Below are 14,736 nucleotides of genomic sequence, written 5' to 3' on the forward strand. Positions count from 1 at the left end.
GGACAAGTTAGGGACTTTATGCCAATCTAAGTCTCTGGTGAATAAAGTGTTCCGACGAAAAAAGCTATATAACCTGAGGATGAAAGATGGAGACTCGGTGAAAGAGCATCTGAATGTGTTTAATACTGTGGTAAGTCAATTATCGTCTGTTGATATCAAAATTTCAAATGACGATAAGTGCATTATTTTGTTGTGTTCTCTACTAGATTCATGGGATAGTCTTGTTATTGCAATAGGTAGCAATGCAACTACCTTGCAGTTTGATGAAATAGTCTCATCCTTGCTAACGGAGGATATGAGACAGAAAAATATGGAGAGCCAGAATGGTGGTGCTTTGCCTATACGAGGATGGTCCCAGAACAGAAACAAAACTAAGTCATCGAGTGGGAGGTATAAATCTAGAGGGAGATATAAATCTCCAGGAAAACCTGTAAAGGTGGCGTGCTAGAAATGGGGAAATGAAAGGCACTACAAAAGGGATTGTAAATCTAAAGTTCCTGATAAAGGAAATGGATCTGATGATGCTCCTTCTGCAGAGGTGAAAACCACCTCAGATGAAGGTGGGGATGTGTACTTGGCTTCTTCAAGTACACATGTAGATCATGAGGCATGGTTGATTGACTCAGGTGCATCCTTTCACTTCACTCCCCATAGAGAGTGGTTCTGCGAGTATGAGAAATACGATGGTGGTGATGTCTTCTTAGGGGATGATAAGAAGGCTAGAATCATTGGTCACGGAAAAGTAAAGTTGAAGTTGCAAGGTGGAAGGGTTAGAACACTTTCGAGTGTTCTACATATTCCTGCATTGGCCAGAAATTTGATTTTTGTAAGCAAGCTGGATGATGCAGGTGTAAAAACAGTGTTTGAGGACGATGCCTACAAGATGGTTAAGTGAGCACTGGTATTGATGCGGGGAGTTCGGATTGGAACTTTGTACAAGCTACAAGGTAGCACTGTCGTTGATGGGTGCAACAGTTCTGTGGTTCCTGAAAGTGGAGCAGAAAATTTAGTGGTCTCTGGAGAGAAGACCATGTTGTTGCATCAAACGCTTGGACATATTGGAAAGAAGGGCCTTCGAATACTTCATGGTAAAGGTATGGTAGAAGGTATGAGTAATAGCTCTCTGGATTTTGATTTCTGTGAAAATTGTGTATATGGGACACAGAATCGGGTGAGTTTCCCCTCTGGTGGTAAGAGCGTGAAATAGATATTAGAGCTTGCACACAGTGATGTGTTTGGACTTGTGAAGGTTCCATCACTGGGTAATTCTGTGCACTATGTATCATTTATAGATGATTTCTTAAGGAATACATGGATATATTTCCTTAAGAAGAAATCTGAAGTCTTTAACAAGTTTAAATAATTTAAGGCTTTGGTGGAAAACCAAACAAAGAAGAAGATAAAGGTGCTGAGGATAAATAACCGTGGAGAGTTTTACAGTAATGAATTTGAAGAATTCTATAAGAAGTGTGGTATAGCACGACAGAAGACTACTCCATATACACCTCACCAAAATGGAGTTGTAGAAAGAATGAACAAGACGTTGATGGAAAGGGCAAGAGGCATGCTCAGTGGTGCTGGGTTAGGATAGGAATTCTGGGCAGAGGCGGCGGAAACAACATGTTACCTGGTCAATAGATCACCTTCATCAGCGTTGGAGGATAAGACTCCATAAGAGGTATGGACTGGTAAGAAACCCTCTCTTTCACATCTGAGGGTATTTGGATGTGATGCATATGTACATGTTCCAAAGGAGAAATGAACCAAGTTGGATAGTAAATCTAAAAAGTGCATATTTATTGGGTATAAGGATGGTTTAAAGGGTTATAAGCTTTGGAACCCGGTAATAAGGAAGGTTGTGTAGAGTTGAGATGTGGTGTTTAGAAAGTTGAAAGATGTTATTAAACATGAAGTCCAACCAAAGGAACTTGAGAAGATAGAGTTTGAGCTAAAAGAGGAAGAATCAGACTCTACAGCAGAGGAGGAATCAGAAGATGAAGAGCCACAAACTCCAAGTGTGAGAAGATTAATTCGAGAAAGAAGGCAGCCGAAAAGGTATAGTCCATCTGATTTCTATTCAATTTTTTCTTTATCTATTACTGATAATGATCCCATAACTATGAAGGAAGTAGTAGATTCAAAGGATGGAAAACTCTGGAAAGAGGCCATGGTTGATGAAATGGCATCTTTGCACAAAAATGAGGCTTGGGATCTGGTGGAGTTGTTGACTGGATGGAAATGCATTGGTAGCAAATGGGTGTTCAAGAAGAAGACAAATGCAAAAGGAAAGGTGGAGAAATACAAAGCTCGGTTGGTAGCAAAAGGTTATTCTCAGGTGCCAGGAATTAATTTTGGTGATATTTTTTCTCCTGTTGCCATGGTAACTTCTATTAGATTACTTTTATCTGTTGTTGTTGCTTTTCATTTTGAGATAGAACAGACGGATATGAAGACAACATTTCTTCACACGGATCTCGAAGAGGAGATCTACATGAAGCAACCTAAAGGCTTTGTGGTGAAGAGTAAGAAAGAATTGGTATGCAAGTTAAAGAAGTCTCTGTATGGCTTAAAACTGTCACCAAGGATGTGGTATCAAAAATTTTATTCATTTATACGGGGACTTGGCTTCACCAAAAGCAAAGAAGATCACTGTGTGTATTTTAAATTAATTGGTGACCATGTTAATTATCTAGTCTTGTATGTGGATGATATGTTGCTGGTTGGAAATGACAAAGAAATTATCCAGGATTTGAAGACCCAATTGTTCTCCAAATTCGACATGAAAGATCTTGGTGCTGCAAACTATATTTTGGGCATGGAAATTAAAAGAGATCAGGCAAAGAGCAAGCTCTGGTTAAACCAGAGGAAGTATGTCGAGACAATATTGCAGAGGTTTAATATGCAGGATAGTAAACTGGTGAAGGTTCCTATTCTTGTAGGTGTAAAGTTATCTGCTAAACAGTGTCCCAAGACACAAGAAGAGGAAGAGGATATGTCCCGTGTTCCATATGCAATTGCAGTTGGTAGCCTGATGTATGCGATGTTTTCTACTAGACCAGACATTGCACATGTAGTGGGAGTATTGAGCAGATTTATGCCAAACCAGGGAAGGAACGCTGGACAACACTGAAGCAGGTTTTCAGGTATTTGCGTGGATCTAGTGATTATGGTTTGTGCTACCAAGGAAGACCAGGATTGGACATAGTGTTGGATATTCATGGCTTTGTTGATGCATACTGGGCTGGAGATCTGGATCAGAGAAGATCTACAAGTGGGTATGTGTTTAACCTATTTGGAGGTGTAGTCAGTTGGATGAGTAGGAAACAATCTGTAGTGGCACTATCAACTACAGAGGCAGAATACATGGCAGCCGCTCATGCAAGCAAGGAAGCAGTTTGGTTGTAGGGATTGTGTTCAAGTATGGGCTTAATACAGGGAGCTATGAGGATAGACTTTGACAGCCAAAGTGCAATTTTCTTGGCAAAGAACCCTACATATCATTCAAAGACAAAGCACATTGATGTTCAGTATCACTTTGTGAGGGATATGATAGAAGACAAGAAGGTGTTGTTGGTAAAGGTGGACACTTTGAAGAATACTATAGATGCATTGAAAAAATCTGTGAGCTCTGAGAAATTCTCTTGGTGTAGAGATATAATGGGTGTTGTAGGGTTGGATAAATGACTAAGCTCTCTTGTGGCCCTCTGTGGAAAGAAAACAACAAGTGGAAGGATGTTGGGTTATGTTATATTCTTTCTAAGACTAGCCCATTCAGTTAACCAGGGGGTTAGAAGGGGAATACCTGCACCAATGTGTTCAGAATGTCCAAATTAGCCAATAACACCTCTTTTTGAGCTCAATTTGGTCGAAAATTGACTTCTCTAGAGATCAGTTAACCTTTTCCTACATTTTCTCCTCTAATTCTGGAACATGTCTAGTTAATGCCGCTAAATTTGGTGGCAGGACCAAATTTAAGGGCACTGCCTAATTTACTACCAGATTAACTCATAGTTAATTAAGGCTTAACTGCGCTTAATTAAATTCAAAACCGGATTAGCGCTAAACAACCCGTAACCTCTAGCGACTTAATAGACCTAATCACATGTAATGGTTATGTCACTTTGAATGTTAGAGTGGAACCGTCAAAGTTAACTAATGGTTTGAGGTTGTGGTGTTCACATGCAAGTTAATGTCATGGTTTTGGAGGAGTTTGTTACCTTGACCGCCGGGGTTATGTATCATTTACATGCTAACTATTGGAGTGATGTATGGTTGGAGCCCGCCAGAGTTAACATTACCGTTTGCGGTTATATATATTGTGTTCACATGAGGGGGAGGGCTAGCTTGTGGGCTTGCCACGTGGCATTCTCCCATTGGTCCAAAAATGAACCAATAAAAACGCATGAACAAACCATTGTACAATCCACCAGATAATGCTACTTGTCGATCTATGATTCTCCATTGACCAATGTTGACCATGCCTAGTCACCTGCCACATCAACAGTACGGACTGTTGATTGTCCAGTGACTAGGCATTTTTTTCCAAATTTCGCTTGTTTAGCAAAGCAATCAGAACATAATAACTTTCTCATACGAACTCGGTTTCTGACGAAACAAGTTGCGTTAGGATAATTTTTCTGAGACATATGCAGTCGTTCAGGTTTCGAGCCATTCTAAGAACATTGATTTTTGAGTTAAGCAATGAGTGCCTGATATATATATATATATCTATATATATATATATATATATATATATATATATATATATATATATATATATATATATATATATATATATATATATATATATATATATATATATAGATAGATAGATAGATAGATAGATAGATAGATAGATATGATAACATAATTGAAAGTGTTTTTTAATTTTATTTTTTAGTATGAGGAAGATTTTGTTGGTTTCACATGAAGCTTAACAATGAAAAACAAGACATATTCACATGGCCCAAAAGCTACAATAAGACCTTCAAATTATGGTTGAACTAAATGTTTGAAAAATATTTTTTGCAATAATATTAAAAAATAAATATTTGTTTTTCAAAATTAAACATTATGAGTTGTTGGTCAATGCTAAACTAATAGTTGTCAACCAACAAATTGATTCCTAGACACTTTGGCAAAGACTAATAACATAATTTTATATCAGCTTTATTTTAAAAAATGAAGTAATTTAAATTTAAAAAGTTTCTTATATTTTTTATGTAATTTATTTTATTTTTAATATGGAGTGGATTTGTAATATTTAAAAAAAAAAACTATATATATATATATATATATATATATATATATATATATATATATATATATAGATAGATAGATAGATAGATAACATAATTGAAAGTGTTTTTTTATTTTATTTTTTAGTATGAGGAAGATTTTGTTGGTTTCATATGAAGCTTAACAATGAAAAATAAGACATATTCACATGGCCCAAAAGCTACAATAAGACCTTCAAATTATGGTTGAACTAAATGTTTGAAAAATATTTTTTGCAATAATATTGAAAAATAAATATTTGTTTTTCAAAATTAAACATTATGAGTTGTTGGTCAATGCTAAACTAATAGTTTTCAACCAACAAATTGATTCCTAGAAACTTCAGCAAAGACTAATAACATAATTTTATATCAACTTTATCTAAAAAAATGAAGTAATTTAAATTTAAAAAGTTTCTTATATTTTTTATGTAATTTATTTTATTTTTAATATGGAATGGATTTGTAATATTTAAAAAAAAATTAATAGCAATTTTTTTAATGTTAATCATAAATAAAATGTCTCCTCCTATGATAACGAGGTGGTTGTCTCACTGGGATGTTATCCCCCCCACCTAGTTTCAAATCCCATAGGGGACACCATGGCCCATCCTCCCCACCTACTTTCAAATCCCATAGGGGACACCATGGCCCGTCATAGTAAGGCTGGAAGGATAAGTGTCCCATTGGAGTATGGGATCTCTACTCCACTTTCTAGTGGTCTCTGAATGTCTCAGTCCTAGGCTGAACTATGAGTTTATGAGATATATGGCTTGTGGGTCATTGCATATTTCTAGGGAGGTTGTTAGTTCCCCATCAACTAAAAATGGTAATAAGTTTGAATTTTTTTTCATGCGTATTTAAGAGAAGGGTGGAGTTATAAACCCCTTGCGACAACTAAGGTTTTGTTCTATATGACCAATCTATGCTTATATCACATGGATTTCCTTGTTGATATCTATTGTAATCATATCAATGCTAAATCTTAGTGATTGAGTGTTGAAGAAAATTTCTTTTGTAGGAATGGTTGATAGACAAGAAATCTCTTCTTCTATTTCATATAGTTCCATTTTTAAATCTGGATCTGGCTTCCTAGTAATTCAAGAAGTCCCTTCCCTCAATGCTCCTTCGGATGAGGAAGCTTTCAATTGTGAGAAGTTTTCTTTCAGAGCAAGGTTTAGTTTGCAAATTTAATACATTTTGGCCATGGCTAATGGATCTACACAAATCGATATTTGAGATATGGAAACCTCGTTTAATAGATCATCTGAATATTTATCCCATGGCTCATGGTTTTTTTGTTCTTTTTTTCAATAATATTGAGAAAAAGAAGGAATTTGTGAATTTGGGCCATGGTTCAGGTGTGGTGTAGGTCTCTTCTTTCAACCTTGGTCTCCCACCTTTGATCTGATAATGGCATCAATCTCCATAGATCTAGTTTGGGTAATGCTTCTAAACCTACCTTTTCATCTTTGAAATAAGATGAAATCTCCAATCGTTATACTCCATTGGGAATTCTCTTGAAAAGTTTTATTGTCTCAACCCAGATACAATTGTTTTTTATAAAACAACTTATGCTCGAATTTGTGTGGATATGGACTTCAATAAAGGGTTTTCTCTCCGAGATCAATTTGAAAACCTTAAATTATGTTTGGGTCCAAAATCTCAACTAGGAAAATGTTTCATTCTGATGTAGATTGTGTTATGAAATGGGGCATGCAATAAAAAACTGCCCCAAGCATTAAAGCAACAAAGATGAAAAAATATGTCGAAGGTATAAATGGTTGGAAGGAGCTCAGAGCGGTCACTATATAGTATACAAAGTGGAAGATTACCAGGAAAAGAAGGAACCAGAAGATAAAATGGAAGTTGATACTACCAAAGAAAATGCATCAAAGGCAACAAAAATAAATCAAGAAAAAACACATACCAGTGAGGACTCTTTGAGCTCATCAAAAGTAAAAAGTAACAAACCCTTGTGGAAAATGGATCCCCTCCAGAAACCACAAGGAATAATGCTAGAAAGATAAATTCTTGGGAAGATCAGGTAAATGAGGAAGATTTCAAGAACATCAGCGTGCACTTGCCAAAGAATGGTCTATAAGAATTTGTAGAAAACATGGGTTGGACTCAAGTTGGGAAGAAAGGAAAAAGTATTTCACGAAGGAAAGAAAGAAGTCATACTAAATAAATAAAAAAATAGTCAAAAATAGAATGTAGATGTTTCTGGATATTAGGCATTTTTTGGAAAAAAAAAATAGCTGGAAAGGAACTAAATTTTTTATGTCATGGGGAACTTTCTTGAGGGTTTAGATTGAGTTTCCATGATCAAACTCAAACATGCAAGCAAATTGGAATATGTAAAGGCTCTAGCTGTGTAACCCATATTTTTTTAATAATATAAATCTCTACCTGTTTCATATATATATATATATATATATATATATATATATATATATATACATATATATTAATATGCATTTTGACACACACATATATGGGATATCTTATGAATATACATTTCTACTTTCATATATGAAGGGGCAAGTATTAGCATTTTAATGTGGATAAGGTGAATAAGAAATAAAAAAATTCAATGACAATTATGTATATATTATACAACAAGAGTGAAAATAAACAATTTCTTATAATTCCCTGATGCGGGTGACAAACATCGAGGCTATTTTGTTTCATGTGTCATAATGATGAACATCTAGTAGATGGTAAGGAGGTTGGTCACCTCGTCCTCCCATTACGTTTGCAGTGTAAAGAAATTAATTGTGCGAAGTGCGATGTTTCAATATGTCTCTTTGGGATTGATAGCGGGCGAGGTTGTTGGTATATGGTGGCTGTCGAACCTTCAGGTTTGCTATTATGTTGTGTCATTTTGGTGATTGGTTGTTCGAGTAATGAGCTATGGTGGTCTCACAAGTTTCTCTTGCATGTGGCTTGTTTTGGAATGGTGGAGATTTCATCATCGTCGTCTCCTCTTCCGGATCACAAAAGCACTAAGTTCCTCTACCTATGCATGGTTTCCTGTTTTATTCAAAGGTTTGAGCGAATTGTGTATGGTTATCAAGTCAAACTTCGGTCCCTTTCTTGTGTTGTTAGCTAATTATCTCCCAGAATCCCTTCTGAGTTTGCAGGGGTGTCTATGTTTCCTATTAACCAGTCATCTTCTTGGGTATCTTATCTTCGTGGATTTTCTATGGACTCCTATGACCCACTGTTGGATGAGTAGCTCTTGGGGCTGGTGGTGGGAAAATTGTATGAAGGTGTCTACGGTAACGAGTTATCAGTTTAGTTTCATTCCTAGTGTGTTTTTGGTTGGGTGTCTAGTGTCTCTTCTTACGTCTTTTCTTCTAGACGCTTCCTCTAGCAAAGGTGCCGACAAGGATTTGATCTGGTTGGTGTGTTTTCTAGTTGTGGTTTCACTTCTAGATAGAGAAGGTCGACAGTTCCTCGACATAAAAGTTTGTTGGCTAATTCAGGGTTGTTTGTTGTTGTGTTGGGTTTCTCAGTGCATCCGAAGGTGACATTGTTTGTTGGTTTTCCTATCTCTGAAGATTTTCCCTGGGTCTTCATAATGTAACCTATTCACGTAATTCCCACTCCAAACCCTAGCAAATGGGAACTTCGACTGACAAAGGAGGATTCCATAAGGAGTTGAATGTGGCAGTGGAGGACCATGTATATGAGTGTTTTACGTGGGGTGTCGAACTACTGGAAGCATCAGTCGGGTGGTCCTGGGGGCCTGTGGTGGCAGGGGTGGCTCAAGCGCAGCTCGGGGTTGGCATGCAGCGGGGAATGGAAAGTAGGGAAGTGTGACATGTGGGGTTGGCATGCAGTGGGTGAGGAAGGAAGTGTTGATTTGGGCATGCAGGGGTTTCTAGTCGGCAATGGTGCTCTGAGACTTGTCGAGACTTGGTCGAATCTATCATGGATCGCTTGGAAATTTATGATAAGGCTAGGAAAGAAGAAAACGAAGCTGTTATTTCCATGCTCAACCAATTGCATTACTTTCAATGCCATGTCAAGGAAAGGATCGTGGTGGTTTGGTGTGGTTAGAATCTACTATCTGAAAAGGTGGAAAAGAAAGAAACATGGATGGCTCACTTCGAGCAACATGTCCAATGCACTTATCATCCCCCTCCCCCTCGAAGGACTAGACCTAATAATCCTTCATCTATTACCTCTAATGATTGAGCATGGTTACAAATGTTCTACTAGTTCTATTTGTCTTTTGGTGCTTTTGGCTTGTTAAGTTGTGGATTGTTCCTCTAATTGTGCTTCTGTTTATTTGTCATATGTTGTTAGCTTTAGTCAACAAACCCAATCTGGGTTAGAGTAATTTCATTTTGATATCGATGTCCTCAATTTTTTATGAATAAATAGAACCTTGACTTACAAAAAAAAAGAAGAAGCTTGTAATTAAAACGTTTTATTAATGTTTTGCTCAAAGTTAGCATATATTTATTTTGAGATATTTGATTTTTCTGAACTCTTAGTAGATGGAAAGTCAAAATTGATCTGTGTTGATTTTACATAAATACATATCATAATATCATCTAATGAATTGTTTTATTAATTTTCTTCGTTAATAATAATAATAATATATTTTTAAAATATAATAAACATTAGAATTTATAATATATAAAATGGCTAACATATTTATAAGGATTTAATATCCAAAATTTTAAATAATTTATATTTAAATGTTGTAAATAAATTTGATTATTTAAAATCTATTAAGAATAAAAGAATATCATCTCAAAATTTAAAACAAAAATCAATGGTAATAAAATAATAGTGCTTAATGATGAAATAAGTATGTAGTGATTTCTTAGTCTATTTTTTATTTTTTTTAAGGTTTATTAGTTATTTTTTCGATTCATTCATATCAATAATAGGAAAAATAAAGTTGAAACCAAGATAATTCAATTTTTTAAATTAAGATATTACAATAAAACTCATATATTACTGCTCTTTTTTTCTTTCTAATATGAATAGTTTCTTTCGGTAATGCCAATATTTGGGATTTCAGGAAGCCTCAAGCAAGATCCCACTCATGAAAGTGATAGAAGGTGGACACCATAAAGAAACAAATATTTATAAACTGTCACATTTAGAGGTGTATTTATTATTTCATATGGCTATGCCATTATTAAGTATTTTACTTCATGAGCTCAGGGTCTGTGGACACAATAAATATTTATAAACTGTCACATTTAGAGGTGTATTTATTATTTCATATGACTATGCCATTATTAAGTATTTTACTTCATGAGCTCAGGATCTGTGGCCTGTGGCCTTTCATTATAAATTACCTCGAGAAGTTAGAGAAGTAAGGCTTATATGAAATTATTGTTCATATTCTCACATTTGGGCCTTTGAACGTGGGGATGGTGAAACCTTGTAACCATTTTCTTTGTAATACCGTTTACATTACTTTGTGATTTGGAGTTCACGTTAGCCTTTACTTATAATCAATGTAATGTATTAAGAGCAATGCATCAATTATGTTAGTGAAAATTATTAACATTATAAATATTAAAATTGATGTATTATGGTAAAGTTCTAAAATTAATTTTAAATTTAATTTTAAAAAAATTATAAAATTTAGATATTATTAAACAAATTCTAAATCTCGAAATACCAGATCCCACATATTTTTATTTTTATTTAAAATGTGTTTAAGATTAATTTGTTAGGATGATGATTTCAAAATAATTTACTAAAATTGGTCTAAATTTGTTGATTTTTTAGGATCATGATTATCCCACGTATTTTATTTGAAATTTGTTTAAGATTAATTTGTTATGATGATTATTTCAAAATATTTTACTAAAAATTGTCTAAATTTGTTGATTTTCTAGGATCATGATTAGTTATTCATTGATTCACTTCTAATTCATTTAAAAAATAATTATTTCTTTATAATTTTATAAAATCATTTTTTTTTTAAATAGTAAGAAATATTATTTATGTAGCTTTTGTTCACTATAAAATCACTTTCAATCAATACCTTATAGTTAAAAAAATGTGACAAATAATTTACCTAAAAAATGTGACAAATAATCTACTTTAATATTTTCAGGGTTAAAAACAATGAAATCTAAGTAGAAATTGATTTTAAATTTAAATTATTAGAAATTAATTTAAATTTTAAAATTATATATATAAAAAAGCAATAAAATATTATATCTATGTAGTCTACTTATATATTGAATTAAAAATAATTAAATGTACAGAATTAATATTAATTCTTATAAGTTTTATGGAATATTATTAATGTAAACGTATTTTATATAAAATAAGAGTTTGGAAAAAAATAGTGATTAGTGAATATATTCTTTCAATAATTAATTAATTAAAAAAAATTATAGTTAATTCATGAATACCAGTACTAAAATATTCTTGAATGCAGATATTGTCCAAAAACAAATCAGAAATACAAATTCTGTGTCCAAAAACTTATTATTAATTCTTATAAGCTCTATTGAATACTATTAATGTAAACGTATTTTATATAAAATATAAGTTTGGAAAAAAAAATGATTAGTGAATATATTATTTTAGAAATAATATATATATATATATAGTTAATTCATGAATACCAGTACTGCAGATATTGTCCAAAAACAAATCAGAAATACAAAAATCACAAATACAGATTCTTTTATTTTATTTTATATTTGTGTAATCTTATTATTTCAAAATAGTGAGAAAAAGTTTTTCATGGTGCCTCTGTCTATTATACCAACATACATTGGAATTAATGAATGGAACAAAATAATAATATAAATTTATTCTATAACAAATAATATTTATTTCTCTATATTATTACTAATGCAACAAACAACTTAGTCAAATTTATAGACTTTTTGAGTTCACGTGAGTTTTTGCTATTTGCTTTTAGGCACTTAGGCATAATGAAAGTTAAGGAACTCAGAATTATATGACCTTTTACATGGATTTCTCATTATCTTACCTTTGTAATGGGAGATGTTGGAATTATATGACTTTTTGTTTTGTGATTCCAATGTTATTAGTTTGTGGTTTAGAGTTCTATAAATTTAAGTCATTTTCTTTTATCATGATATTAAACTATTTATGATTTAGTTGGATACTGGTGGCCATCCACCTATTCTATTGATTTTTTTCTTTTTTCTCTTTTTTTCTTTTTTTCTTTTCTTTTCTTTTCTTCTTCTTCTTCTTTCTCTTTTTTATTTTTTCTTTTTTATTTTCATTTTTATTTTTATTTTTATTTATTTTTTTAATTTAGGCACTTTGCATTAAGTCAAATGAGGATTACATATACCAAAATAAGTCTATCTGAAGGGAAACTAGACCAGTGACATAATTTTAGAGTCTTAAGGTTGATATAGCCTCATCAAACTTGTGCATATTGTAAATAAAAATTGGAATAACCCATGTGCGAGACCTTGACATAGATTTCCATGAGTAGAAAAAAAGATTACAAGTGATGTAAACAAAAAATCAGTCAGTCATTTTAACTATGAGGCAGAGCCTCCAGGAATCCTTGTTGGATAGTCACCATTTTCATCCTGGAAGAAGAGGACATATTGGATGACCTCCTAGATAGAATGGCCATCTTGTGGTTTATATTGTCGTTTTTTCCTTTAGTTCTACCAACCTGATAGAATTCTCATACTAAGAGTCTTCACGGTCAATGAGGACTCGTCCCATGAAACTTTTAGTGTACCTATAAACATTAGCAACTTGCATGTAGTAGGAAAAATGTGACCCAGTAGAAGTTAGTATGTAAGGGATCTAGTCATGTGTGGCAACATCCACGTGTGATCAGGAATGAAATTGCAATCATGGTGCACTTCAACTTCCACTTGTTTAATTTTTTGTCATACCAATTTAGGAATGATTTCCTAATACTTAATTGTAGACTCATGAGCTTGGGTTTGAGCATGGAGCTGTGAAGTAGAAGAAATATGGTGATCCAATTGGGGAGAAACGAAGGAGCTCTCCAACCTACCACCTCTGTGTTTAGTAGTAGGTCATCCATGAGGCATAAAATCCTAAAGGAGCACAATATGTAGAGATGACAAGGAATAACAGCCATGAGAGAGAGGGGTAAAGGGATGATAGGGATGACTTGAGATGGGAGGCCAAGGAACTAATAGGGTAGTGAAAGGGTAAAGTGAAAAGGGATGTTGAAGCAACGCAATTAAAGGGGTAATCTAAGGTGGCGAGGGGGAGACTGATAAAAATAAAGAAACATAGACAAGCCACGAAGAAGGGATAGCTTGAAAGAGTCATGGATTAACAAAAAAAGTGGGGCACTAGATATGGAACCTCGTTGAAATACCCAAGAAGGATATTTGAGCCCAAAAAACAAAAAGCCCACAATGAAGAAGGTCTATGTGAGAATGGATATAAATGTAATAGAGATGAATTGAGAGAGAAGTTATTAGGGGCAGTGTAATCTCCATAGAGAGGGCAAGACCAAAGGCTCTGATGGAAACTGATGAGGAGTAGTTGGTGTCAAAAATACCAATGCTAGCAGTTCTCGACATGATCAACATTGGAAATAGTGCATGGTTCGAATTGCAAAATATTGCTAAGGCTAAGGATCTAAGCATCATAAAGCTAATGAATCAGAGGCAAACTGTAGTAATTACAATTGAGATAAACACACCAAGATAGGAAATAGAGTATAAAGGGCCAGAGGGGTTAGATTTTTCCCAAATCATGGATTCGATTTACTAATGTAGTGATATTACCATGGTGGAAAGAATATGTGTTAAGTGATTGCAGAAATTTAGATCCACTACCATCTTAATTATAGGTCAAGTGTGGTACGGAATCATCATGAATTCCAATCGAACCATACTATACCTCCCTATACCTTCTACAACATTGAAATGACATTTAACCTTGCATTGACTTCATGCAATGATCTTTTAAGTGACAGAGTTGCATGCAACGTGTCAAATATAATGGGAGCCACCTCCTCCTTTCGTGCGAGCTAGCATCATGACAAGGTGGGTGGCTAGTGGGGGGAACCCTGCTCTTGGGCACCCCCCTTGGGGGACCTATTCCATTGACTTAGAATGGCTATAAATCTTAGAATTTATACTATAATTTGGCATGTCTCAAACTTATTGAAAACATTTTTTAGGTATTTCCCTTGCATTTTTGGGAAATTTCCACACACAAAAATTTATTTTTCATTATATGGCGTACCAGATACATAAATATTGAATTAATATTTGTTAAAATTCCAATAAAATTCACTAATTGGAGTTTGTAGATAAATGTTGTAGCCCTAGGAAGTCGACATATCAACAAGCCTCCTTTCAGACCACATTCATTTTTCCACAACTCTTAGGGTTAGGGTTTTGGATATTTAGTTGTTTTTATTCTTATAACTTCATCTTTCATTTTAAAAGGAAATATTAGCCTTTTGTAATGTCTTCTTGTG

The sequence above is a fragment of the Pinus tabuliformis genome, chromosome 9 (genome assembly GCF_031772625.1).
Source record: "Pinus tabuliformis cultivar Carrire ecotype Pingquan chromosome 9, CPIR1, whole genome shotgun sequence".
NCBI lineage: Eukaryota > Viridiplantae > Streptophyta > Pinopsida > Pinales > Pinaceae > Pinus > Pinus tabuliformis.